Genomic DNA, 12,430 nt, shown 5'->3' with positions numbered 1-12,430 from the left:
TGTCAATACTATAAAATACAGAGTTTCAGGCATACAATGATCCAATATTGCACCTACTACAGGGTTCAAGTTACATCTACCAATGCCACAAGGTGTTCTCCACCAACCCATCTCCCTTGACAAACTCACTTACATAGGCTTGTTATATTTGGTTATGTATTATTCCTTTGCTATCTACTTTTATATGCCACAGGTGAGAGAAATCATGCTGTATTTGTTCGTCCTCAATCTGTCTATAGTCAGCATAATGACTACTAATTCTATCGTCATTACAGCAAAGTGCATATTTTCATCCTTTCTTTTCTTATGCCTGATTCATCTTTTCTTATGCCTTATACCATTCTCTATATAATACAAATTCTTTATCATAGAAATAAAGATTATCTGTAGCACACACATGTTCTGCCTTTTTAAAAAGACAATTGAACAGTTTGAAGAAGTAAACGCAAAAGGAATAAAGAAATATCTACTATTAAATATTTTTAGATTCCTAAATTAAAGAGCCTGTATTAGAAGAGCAGAAGGACTTTGAGTTGAAATCAGAATTACTCGTGCATGACAGAGTCACCTTAAAGATGTATAAAAAGTCGATGACTCAGTAGTTAATGCCTTCTTTATTTAAAGTCATTAACTTGAACCTTGTGAAACCAGTAATAATTTTTACATGGAAAAAAATCACCATTTAACTAAAATCCAAAGTAGCTTTTATAAGTTTAAAACTAATCCTAGAATGTGAATAATTACATCCAACTCACGATGCTTTGCTATGAAGTATAGAATAATTTTAAATATTAAAGAATTTTTCAAATAGCAGGAGGTAAATTGAGGGAAACTGATACCTCGTTTACCTGCTATATTTCACAAATTTCTTACAATGGGTTAGCCTTATTCACCTACTAAATCTACATAAAGAACAGTAGTTTCCAGTGGTCGAAGCAATAGCCCAGAGGTAGGGTGTTTGTCTTGCACATGGAGACCTGGGAAGGATCCAGGTTCAATCCACTGCATCCCATTTGGTCCCTCATGTCTGCCAGGAGTGATTTCTAAGGGTAGAGCTAGGAGTAACCCTTGAGTACAGCCGAGTATGGCACTAAAAAGAAACAAAAAACCCAAACAATAAATAAATAATAATTGCTAATAAGACAGATGAGACAAGTGTGATATTTGTTATAGTTGTTTCTTGTGAATGCCTTATGATCTGTCCTTAAGCTATGGGATTACTATAAACATCTAGTTCGTATATATTAGGGCTATAAACTAATATACAATATGTACTAAAATTAATGTATTACATGTTCTATTCAAAGTTAATTTCCCTGGGGAAAAAGAAGCAAAAAAATGCATAAGTTATACAAAAAATCATTTAAGTAATAACTACAGTTAAGAGTATATGAAAACAGTATACTGAAGAGTACACTATAAACTATCACAATAAGGACAAACTGTACATCACTAACTGCTTTATATGAACACAAACATACAAAATCATATTCATATGTGTACTCAAATTTAAACATTGGAATTACAGCTCATTGTCAGAGATTTTTTGTGTCTTTTCATAGTATATAAACTTTTGACTGCACAGTAAATTGAAATTTATATTTTTACATCTTGTTTTATTCAATGAAAACATTTACGAGTTAGAATTCTTTACAGTATTTGTTTCTCGGTCAAGTCATAGGAGGAAACAAAGTAATCAGAGAATCATTCCTATTTGAATTTCACCATCATTACTTATATGTGAAAATACATAGAAAAAGTTTAGTCACACAGGCAGTTAATTGTGTTGAAAATACAATTGCACGCTCACAAAGAAAATCATGCCCCCAAAGGTGATAGTTCTATTTAAAGTCCATTTTGGGATCCTCAGGAACTTCTTTTACCTCTTGAAACTTGGAAAATAATCTCAAATTCAACAATTATTAGACCTAGCATTTGTTTCCCAGCCATAAATCTAAATGAGATTGAAAAGTGGAGGTAAGAAATTCAAAGCTCAAAAGTTAGCAACTGTGAACAAGACAAACAAAAATGTTCTACATGCCAACATTTTCCTATGTACACAGTGAATAATTAGGTTACATAAGGAACTGATGTTCTTCACAGTAGGACAAATCTTTTGTTGCAAACTCTAGACTTGATATGAAAATTTACTTTCCATTTTCATTCTTTGTGAAGAAATATTTTTGCACCTTTGTTCATCCTATATTCATGCTAAAATAGATAAACTGTTAGGAAGTGAAGGAACTTAAGAATGTCCTTCAGAGGAAAATATATATATCTCCAACCATGTGGCCTATTTCCTAAATTTTCTAGCTTAAATGTTGCGTTATTGAATCAATATATTGTCAATATTTTCTTGAAAACATTCATCTCTAATCTTAGCTAACCTGTTAAATGTTATATGACTTTTTAAGACAATGCACTAATAAAAATTTTGTGTATATTGATCTTTAGAAGTACATAATAAGGTAATCAAGATCATTTACACATATAGTTAGCTGAAAACATAAAAAATAACTTGCTATAGTCCTACATGAATATATGAATGTATAGATTTATTCATTTTATAATGAATATCTTGCACTGGGAGATGGTCTATGATGCATTTCGGTAATACCTATCTTTTCTAAGTTTTCCTCTGTCACTCTCTGGTTTGTACTTTGTATTAGTTTTATTTTCTTTGTGAGCTTGCTGTGCTCACAAAAAATAGTTTCAGGAATGAAACTCATGTCACAAAAATCAATTTTGTCTTTAATTATCAATAATGTTCATTAGATAAATAATATATTTCATTTCTCAGGAAATATTTTTTAAACATAGAAAAGGAGAATATTTCCACACATTAATTATAAGAATTCATGACTTCCTCTGTCCACTATTTTATAAATTATTGGCATTGTACCACATTAATAATAGCATTTCATGGTTGTCAAGTGATAGATATCAGGTAAGATGATAATAAATAATAATTATGACTTATTTGTAGAACTACCAGGGATCAGACAGTGTTCTAAGTTCTTTAAACATATTTTATTTATTACATAATATACTATAAGGTAAAAATTATTTATATTTAACAAATGACAGACCAAGCCTTTGATTATTTTTCTGAATTATAAAGCAACTATATAGTATAAGTGAAATTCTAACTTCAGGATTCATTGTCATTAACTCCCAGATAAATTTGTGTCAAAGGACATTTGAGAAAAGAGATTGGCCATAGAGACAGATAGATGACTCAGGTGCGAGACTGCAATCGCTATTTTCTGACAATTTGACACAGAATCAATTCCAACTTCCTATTTATCAAGAAAATCTTCATTTTTCATCTATAATCAAAGAATTTCAGATTTATTTATAACATGTAGATATTGTTGTATTTATATTTACTTAAACATGCATTTCAAATATGTGTAGTTAAGTAGGAATTGACTAGCATACACACTCAAATAAATTATAGAATAACTGCTTTATTCATTAGTTTCAGAATACATGAATTAATTGAATATTTACATTCTTTATCAAGTTCTGATGAACTAAAATTTAGTTACCATGTAAGGGTCCAGTAATAAATAGTGGTTTTGGAGCTTATGTTTATATAAAAGAAATAATCAAAAGTTTTTAAAATATATGAAAATACCTTCTCTTCCACTAATTTTTATTGAGTTAAGGTAATTCTCATCTATTTTCAACTGATATTATTCAGGTACTCACCTTACTAGTCAAAGCATTTTGTTACAGGGATAGCTTAAATAATTTTCTGATTTCAAAAATCCAAGTTTTGAAAAACGTGTTTAAAGCCATTCACTAGGTGAATAATGCTAAGCAAACAGGATCTGATTAATTGGGCTGAAAAATGCTCTTATATTCCTTATAGCTTTTCTTGATTTTTTCTAAGAACCCTGAGAACTAATAAAAGGATCTACAAATATATATCATTTTTATTATTTATAATAGTACTAAATATTATTTTCCTTTTTCACTGTCTTATGAGTTAACCATACAATCTTCCCTGAAGTTCTCAAGAAATAACAGATCACATACAAAAGTCAATATTATCTTTTCCAATTTTATTTTTCCCAAAAGGTGTTTAATTTTCATATAAGCTTCTATTTAATGATTAATTTTAAATATTAATAAAAACACACCTACAAATTCTATGAGGTTTTCAACAAATTTCAAAACATTTAAAAAGATTCTTGAGATCAAATGTGTATTAATACTGGTTATTCCCATTTATTCAAAGAACATAAAATGCTAAATTTATTAACAAAATTGTAACGACATGTATTGAATTTTTAAAACTTACTGCATTTTTCAGTTAATGAACAGGATATTCATTTAATTTTATATAGCATTACAAATCAAGGATATTTTTCTTTCTGTGGAGGGAGAAAGTCTGCTGATTATGGTTCACCCAGAGACTTCAATATTAGATTTTGAAGTATGTCCAACTAAATATGAATTTCAAGTTCTTAATCACATATCAACCAGTTTCAAAAAAAAGTCAAAAGCTTACTTGAAAAAATATCAACATCATAAATCATTAGTGCTATGTAATGAAAATCACAGGGTTTGTCACTCACATCCTCTTGAATGTTCGTAATAAACAAGCTAGACTATAAAAAATATTTTAGAAGAAAGTGAAAAAATATCAAAACTCCTTTACACTGTGGGTGGGCATGTAAAATGATGCAGCAGTTACTGTGAAAAAAATGATCAGTATTGTAAGCTGATATTAATAAAAGTTAACATGCACAGCTATATAGCTATAACAATTACATCATATAGCCATGCAAATATTATTATACCAAATAATACCAGCAAATAACAAAAGTAGAAATAACCCTAAGAATTTATCAACTTTGAATAGATAAATGAAACAGGGTTCAGCCCATAATGGAATATTACTCCGATATTAAAAGAAATACAATTATGATTGATGCTACAGCATGAACAGATTTCAATAATATAAATGAACTAACTACATGGCAGTCAGAAATGATACAATCACAGACTTTGCAGCAACCTGGATGGACCTAGAACATATTATGTTAAACGAAGTAAGTCAAAAGACGAAAGATAAACACATAATGATAGCACTATTCTGAAGCACCTAGAACATACACCTTATATACAACTAATACTTAACAATCAAAAAACAGGATTTAACAGGGTAGAAACTCCAAACACTGTAACAGTCAACATAAACTGGGGAACAGTGCCCAAAACACATGGAAGAGGAACAACACAAACTCTTGACTACACATTATACCACAAAGAAACCAGTAATAGCAGAAACAGCAGCATAGAGAGAACAGGTATGTAATCAGCCTTCTACTACAAAGGCCCACAATAATCCCTTAGGTATCATATACAGGCTCACAGGTAAAGAAATTACTGACTTCAACGGAAGCATTTCATAGCAATGTGTTTTAATGCCTTAATCTTACTATATTTAAAATAACCTCTCAGCTTTTCTGTCCACAGGCGTTCTTGGATGCAAAGGGTGGACAAACTCAGATGGCATCTTGGGGCTCAGATACAAAAGATACCATACCCAGCCTGCACTACGAGAATGCCCCGAGAAAACTCTTTAACATCCCTTTTATCTATAGGTTATACCTTCTTTTAGGACCTGAAACTCGTGACCAGCTAGACCACCAAAGCAGCAACTGTGACCTACAGACTTATACTACAGGCCCTACTCATCGAACACATTCAAGCAAACTAGCATTCCCTTGCTCTTTTCTCCTCTCTTCTCACCACTTCCTTTTTTTTCCTCACCTTTTCTTTTTAATTTATTTTCTCTGTTCTTCTCTCCTGCCCCTTCCATATACTTTCCCTTTTCCCCCCTTTGGAAATCTGACTATCCCTTCACCCCTCATTCCCATCCAGATTTCCCACCTCATTAAAACTCTTCACCCTCAGTTCTTAATCCATTAGGCATCAAGACTGACCTCCTACCCCAACGAACCAGTACCCAGCACCCAAGAGAAAGGACAACCAGTAAAACCAACACCTCGTCCCCTACAAGAAAAGGCAACCAACTCCCCTGCTGACTCATGCTGCACGGTCCTTCTTATCAGCCCTTCCTAACTTGGACTGTTTCTTGAAACCCGACTTAGCGCTAAAAGTATCCACAATGCAAGAATTCCTCCCAAGACCTCCCTGCCGCAAAGCTTTTGCCATTCTCAAGAGGGTTCGGTTGTGTGATGAAAAGGCGCCGGGGAACCCACACACCACAAGAAAACTTCAAAAAATAATGGGGAAACCTATACTTCCATCGTAAGTATAAGATCTGTATTACACTACCTCATTACCTTCTTTTCCCCTAATGTAAAGTAGTCTCTTGCATCACTTTGCTCCTTTAATTATTTTTTACCTCATTTTATTAAATCTTTTTTCTTTTTATATGTATATGTGAGCACATATATTTTTATTTCTATTTTTATCTTTTTTGGGGTGTGTGACCTATTTTTGTTTTCTTCTATTTCCACCCTCAAATGCACTGGCAACATAATGTAGCACCATTTCTCCCTGCAAAGGCACACAAAAAAGGGGAAATCCTAAGTATAAAAATGAGCTCTTATCTACTAGGGATAAGAACTCAGACTTGTTTACAATACAGGGGCATCTCCCACCTTGAAAATATGTCACGTGGACCCAACTTAGACCCCAGGTGATTAGACACCAACCATCCAGCCTTGAACTCTGGATCACAGAAATATTAATGACACAGTTCTTTACAACATCCACAAGAAACAAATCCCATTCGAGACATCCTTAATACTGCTTGGACACCAACAAGTGCCAGCTCTAATATGATACCCTGATAATGAGGAAACTGGGAACAACTTGACCTAAGAGCACGTTATCCTACCTCACCAGCTAACAGTAAGACAAAATCAGAAGACTTGTCACCCTTTGGTCTGTCCAAATGCCAAGATCGCGATTTACAGATGACTGGCTTATAGAACCATGACCTGACTGTATGTATCCTGGGACCAATGAAAAAGGCCTACTCTAGGGATTGAGCTATAACCTGCACAACAACCATGGCCTCTAGTTCCAGAGGTCTGTCTGTGACAATTTGCAACGGAATGGATCTTCTGGAAACATAACAAAAGAGGCTATCCCAGGCCCACCCTCAGATCAGTGGAAAGACCAAGACCACCAACCACAGAAGAAGAATTAAAATGACACTGAGGGAACAGAACTTCTAGAACCACAAAGAAGGACTTCATCATAAGTTCCAATCCCTGACCTGTGCAGACACTGAGATCTCTAGATACAGAGGTCTGATTTTATCACCCAGGATGGAGCAGAAGTCTTCCATACACCACAAAAGCACCAAGAGGAGAGTAAATGAACCTGATAGGAGTCTATAGTTAATCCCATGACAATATACTTCAAGGGCGGAGAAAACCTGTATTTCTTAGGCCGAGGGAATTCCTTTTCGATTGACCCCATTATTTATTCTGCCTGTGCAGAAAGGAAGAAAAAAGAAAATAAAAAGGCAAAAAAGCACAAAAAATTTTTATTTTTTATTTATCTAGTTTTTGTCAATTTCTTTGTTTTTGTTTGGTTATTGAAGTTGTTGTCTCCATTTATATTTGTTTTTTTTTCTTCTTTTCTTTTCTTACTTTATGTGCTCTGCCATGTTTTTTTTATCTCAAGACCATGGTCTTTATGTGGTGCTTATCTTTATTGTTGGAGTGCTCACTGGATATTTTACTTGACACTTCGTTTTGTACAGTTGTGGTGTTTCACCCTTCTTTTCCCTTTCGTCTCTCAAACCTAGGATGAGAGCCTCCAGAAGGACTCCGCCCATTTTTGGCGTATTTGATTTTTTCCCTCAGTTTAGTACCTTTCTCTTCTTCAAACAAAGCCACATAACTTGAACTATCTAGTCCCGCCTCCCAGTTAGAGTGGGAAATAAGGGAGGTACCAAGACCAAACAGGTGTAGGACCTTTAAGTAGTAAGCTAGGCACAGAGGGGACCACTTATTCTAGCAGCCCCCAGGGGTGATGGAGGAGGATATGGGAGGTAGGACAGGAGCGGAGGTGGAGGGAGGACAATTTGGTGATGGGATCTCCTGTTTTTATGTTAATATGTACCTAAAATATTATCATCAATGATATGTAAGCCACTATGATTAAAATAAATATTATATTAAAAATATAAATGAAGTGGATAAAGCTAGGCGCAAGATATCACATATTATGTGAGTTTATTTATATGGAATGTTTTAAGAAGGGTGAAGTTAAAAATACAACACAGGAATGTTGCACTGGTGAAGTGTTTATAAATACATATATGTACATATATATAAAATAAAAAAAAAGAAAGGATAAGGCCTCCCAATGCTTACCACAGGCTGTGTTCTGTACACTGACTGCATAGAAGAGGAGGTACAGTAAATGCTCCCCATATACACCCCAATCCAGGCCCTTTGCCTGGTCTGTATTGTGAATGGGGGAACAAAAAAATACAACACAGGAGAATGCATATATGTAAGTTCCTAGGGTTCAGGAAAAAAGGAAAAGTAAAGAATAAACAGGGATGAGTATTTTTACTATGATGAATAAGTTTCATATTATGCCCTAAGACTGATATATGATTATATTTTTGCCACGTTATAAAGGAACTAACAATCACTGAATTGTACACTCAAAATAATTTTATTTATGATAACATAAGTTAGCTAAATTACTACAGTCATATGAAGCAAAATGCACTAATTAAATGGGTTTACCACTGAGATTATGATAAAGAAAAATATTGTCTAAATATTTAATGTTTAAAGCAATAGAATGTTATCTACATTAAGAATTTTAAGGGTCGAAAAGATAGCATGAAGGTAAGGCATTTGCCTTGCATCAGAAGGATGGTGGTTCGATTTTCAGCATTCCATATGTTCCCCTGAGCCTGCCATGTGTGATTTCTGAGCATAGTGCCAGGAGTAACACCTGTTTGCTGCTGGGTGTGAACCAAAAAGCAAATAAAACAAAATAAAATAAAATAAAATAAAATAAGTATTGGCCGGAGTGCTAACACAGTGGTAGCACGTTTGCTTTGTATGCAGCTGACCCAGGATATGTGTTTGATCCCTGGCATCCCATATGGTCCCCAAGCCAGGAGCTATTTCTGAGCACAGATCCAGGAGTAACCCCTGAGTGCCGCTGTATGTGCCCCTGCCCCCCCCCAAAAAAAAAGAATTTGAGTAGAGCACACAGAAAAGAATTTAGTGTGACTTTGGCTCTGGGATACCAAGGGCAATCAGGAAACTATATTAGTGCCAGGCATGAAACCCAGGTTAACTCATATTCCTAACAGCTGTATGATATATTCATATATATTACCTAATACAATATTACTAATGATCACTTTTCTAAGTTATGAAAATTATGTTTACTATTTTTTGGTTCAAATCTTTTACTGAGGAGATTACCATGTTGTCTAAAAGAGCATGACTTGGCTATATAATTTAAAATTTTCACTTACAAACAGGATTTCATATATTGTTCTTATATTTAATTAAACTTGAAAAATTAATGTAATAACTATTTTAGTGTATGGTTCTATATTTAATATTGATCCAAAGAAACAGTAATCTAAGCAAATACATAAATATACAGAAGTTTAACAGTTCATAAAAGAGAGATTCAAGACCTCAGGCCTTAGTTTTTCAGTTCAGAAAGCTAAATATAAGAAGATATCATTTGCCTACAGGCAAAGATAAATATCCAAGGAAAGCTATGCTAGATATTTTTCATTATCCTAAGAGGAAGTCAGATAAAAAGTAGTGACCTGTTAGATAATTACTAATTTACTTCATAGTAAACTTGATAAAAATGTATAAGTCTACCAGGGAGTTAAAGAAACCATTGTCAGTAAATATTTCTCAAAAATGTCTGCCATTTTGTTATAAGTTTGTTTGAGAGGTATTTCTATAAATAATTTAGTACAACAAAACATCTAAACTACTGAATTTTGGTGATCAAATAAGTTATTTATTTATTTATTTTTTTTTGTTTTTTGTTTTTTGGGCCACACCCGGCGGTGCTCATGGGTTACTCCTGGCTGTCTGCTCAGAAATAGCTCCTGGCAGGCACGGGGGACCATATGGGACACCGGGATTCGAACCAACCACCTTTGGTCCTGGATCGGCTGCTTGCAAGGCAAACGCCGCTGTGCTATCTCCGGGCCCCAAGTTATTTATTTTTATTAATGTTTAATATCTATTATTTAAAGATGTGCAATTGACAATTATCTTTAAGAAATGATGTTACCATTTTGTTTGAAATAGATAAGCAGGTGTTTATTTAAATTTTTGTTTGTTTGGGGACCACACTCAGTAGTCTTGGGGCTTATTCCTGGTTCTGAATCAGAGCCTGTTGGCAGGTTATGGAAACATATAGGATGCCAGGAATTAAACATGAGTTGGCCACATGCAAGGCTATGCATATGCTATAGTTCTGATTCCAATATATGCATTATTCTTTTTCTTTTTTTTTTTTTTTGGTTTTTGGGCTACACCCGGGGATGCTCAGGAGTTACTCCTGACTTTGTGCTCAGAAATTGCTCCTGACTTGAGGAACAGTATGGGATGCCAGGGGATAGAACCGTGGTCCGTTCTAGGTTAGTTTGTGCAAGGCAAATACCCTACCTCTTGCACCACCACTCGAGCCCCACAATACATAAATTTTTTTTTTGTGGGGTGGCTTTGGGCCACACCCTTTTGACACTCAAGGGTTACTCCTGGCTATGTGCTCAGAAATCGCCCCTGGCATGGGGGGACCATATGGGATGCCGGGGGATCAAACCGAGGTCTGTCCTATGCTAGTGCTTGCAAGGCAGACACCTTACCTCTAGTGCCACCTTCCCGGCCCCAACATAAATTCTTAATGGTACTGAAGGACAAGAAAATTATGAAAGTGAATCTATAATATTAATTACAGATATTAAATCGTAATACATAATAAAGGATGATAAATAAAACAGAAAAAGTTAACAATTAATAAAACATAGTTTTAAAAAAACATTAATTTAAAAATAAATATAAAATATATGTCTTAAAATTGTTTATAGAGGAACTAAAGACCTGGATTTATAAATTTTTATTTAATTTTTGGGTAATATTATAAAGAAAAAATTGAAGAGAATGATAAATTAATATTAAAATATGAATATAGTATTCTGAAGATAACAAAGCTCAACCACAATATAATACATGTTCTTCTGGCTTGGATTTTAATTCCAGAATTACTTTTACATTCACAGAACGTACACTTTCTGCTAAACAAGTCCAATCAAATATCCCAACACTTAATCATTTCAGTAATAAAAAGATGCTTTAAAAACTAATACTCAAAAAAATAGTTAATACTCAGGAGTGTTTGTATTTGTTTAATCATATATTTTAGTACCATTTGCTTTAGAATATTTTTTCTTGTTTCTTCATCTAAGAACTATAGTAATTGGCCAGAAATATCTTGCAGGAATTCCCAGAAACTCATCCTTAAAATAAAGCTCAAGGTAGAAATTTGTGTTATTTTTACTTATGTTGACCATCCATTTGGATTCATAATTAATATTGAATATACCCAAAATGGCAAAAATATACATATCTGCAATATACTGATAGTGTAAAGGGTTTTATTTGTGCTCTTGATTGGAATTCTTTTCTTCATACACTCATATATGGCAACTGTATGCTCCCAAACTCAACTTTTGTCACTAGAATGGTATTCCTAACATATAAGCAATTATATCTGTTTTGGCAAATACTTATATATATTCACAAATATTTGTAACATTCAAAAAGTCACACCCAGAATAAAAAGTTTCAACTCTACTACAGGATTTCCTCATTACAGATATCGATACTATTTAATATTCTAATTTAACCATTGCAGTTGAATATTCCAGATAACAGTTAAAGAGACACAATTATGAGTCAAAGAAACAGAAATGAATAAAGAATATTCATTCTTTAGGTGACAATTTCAGAAAGCTTTTAAAATATAGACTGTAAGTTTGTAGATGTTGAAATTAGTTGCACTAATATGCTACAGTAGCTATAGGATTTTGAATATATGTTGAGAAATTACCTATATTTGTTTTAAATATTAAACACAAAGACCTATATTATTGAATTCTAAATACATATACTACCACCAGTTACATAATAGTTATTGAATGATTTCATTTATTATGCTGCTAACACATGAAATAATATTGGTTATAAAGCCTTTAAATAGGATTAACTAAATGTCAGGGCCCAAGCTAGTGGAATTGGAAAAACTTAAAATTACCTACATTCTCAAAATCAGTCAAATTTACATCAATGTATAGATTAAGGTACATAAAAGAACGATGCTACCTGGAAGAAAAGTTTCTATATTAAAGAATAAAGAGACAACA

The 12,430-nt window shown here is 33.4% G+C and overlaps 1 protein-coding gene and 1 non-coding gene across 2 annotated transcripts in view; one reads left to right on the top strand and one right to left on the bottom strand.

The window, feature by feature from the left end:
* CTNNA3 (catenin alpha 3) overlaps positions 1-12,430 on the bottom strand; it is a 1,601,008-nt gene that overhangs the window by 348,909 nt on the left and 1,239,669 nt on the right. The window lies entirely within an intron of this gene.
* Positions 8,359-8,490, top strand: LOC125995598 (small nucleolar RNA SNORA51). Its single transcript, XR_007491095.1, has one exon. It is a non-coding gene; the product is annotated as a small nucleolar RNA SNORA51 (small nucleolar RNA).

The sequence above is a fragment of the Suncus etruscus genome, chromosome 17, assembly GCF_024139225.1.
Source record: "Suncus etruscus isolate mSunEtr1 chromosome 17, mSunEtr1.pri.cur, whole genome shotgun sequence".
In the NCBI taxonomy this organism is placed as follows: domain Eukaryota; kingdom Metazoa; phylum Chordata; class Mammalia; order Eulipotyphla; family Soricidae; genus Suncus; species Suncus etruscus.
Note: the sequence above shows the minus strand (reverse complement) of the source record. Positions and strands in the feature narration are given on the sequence as shown.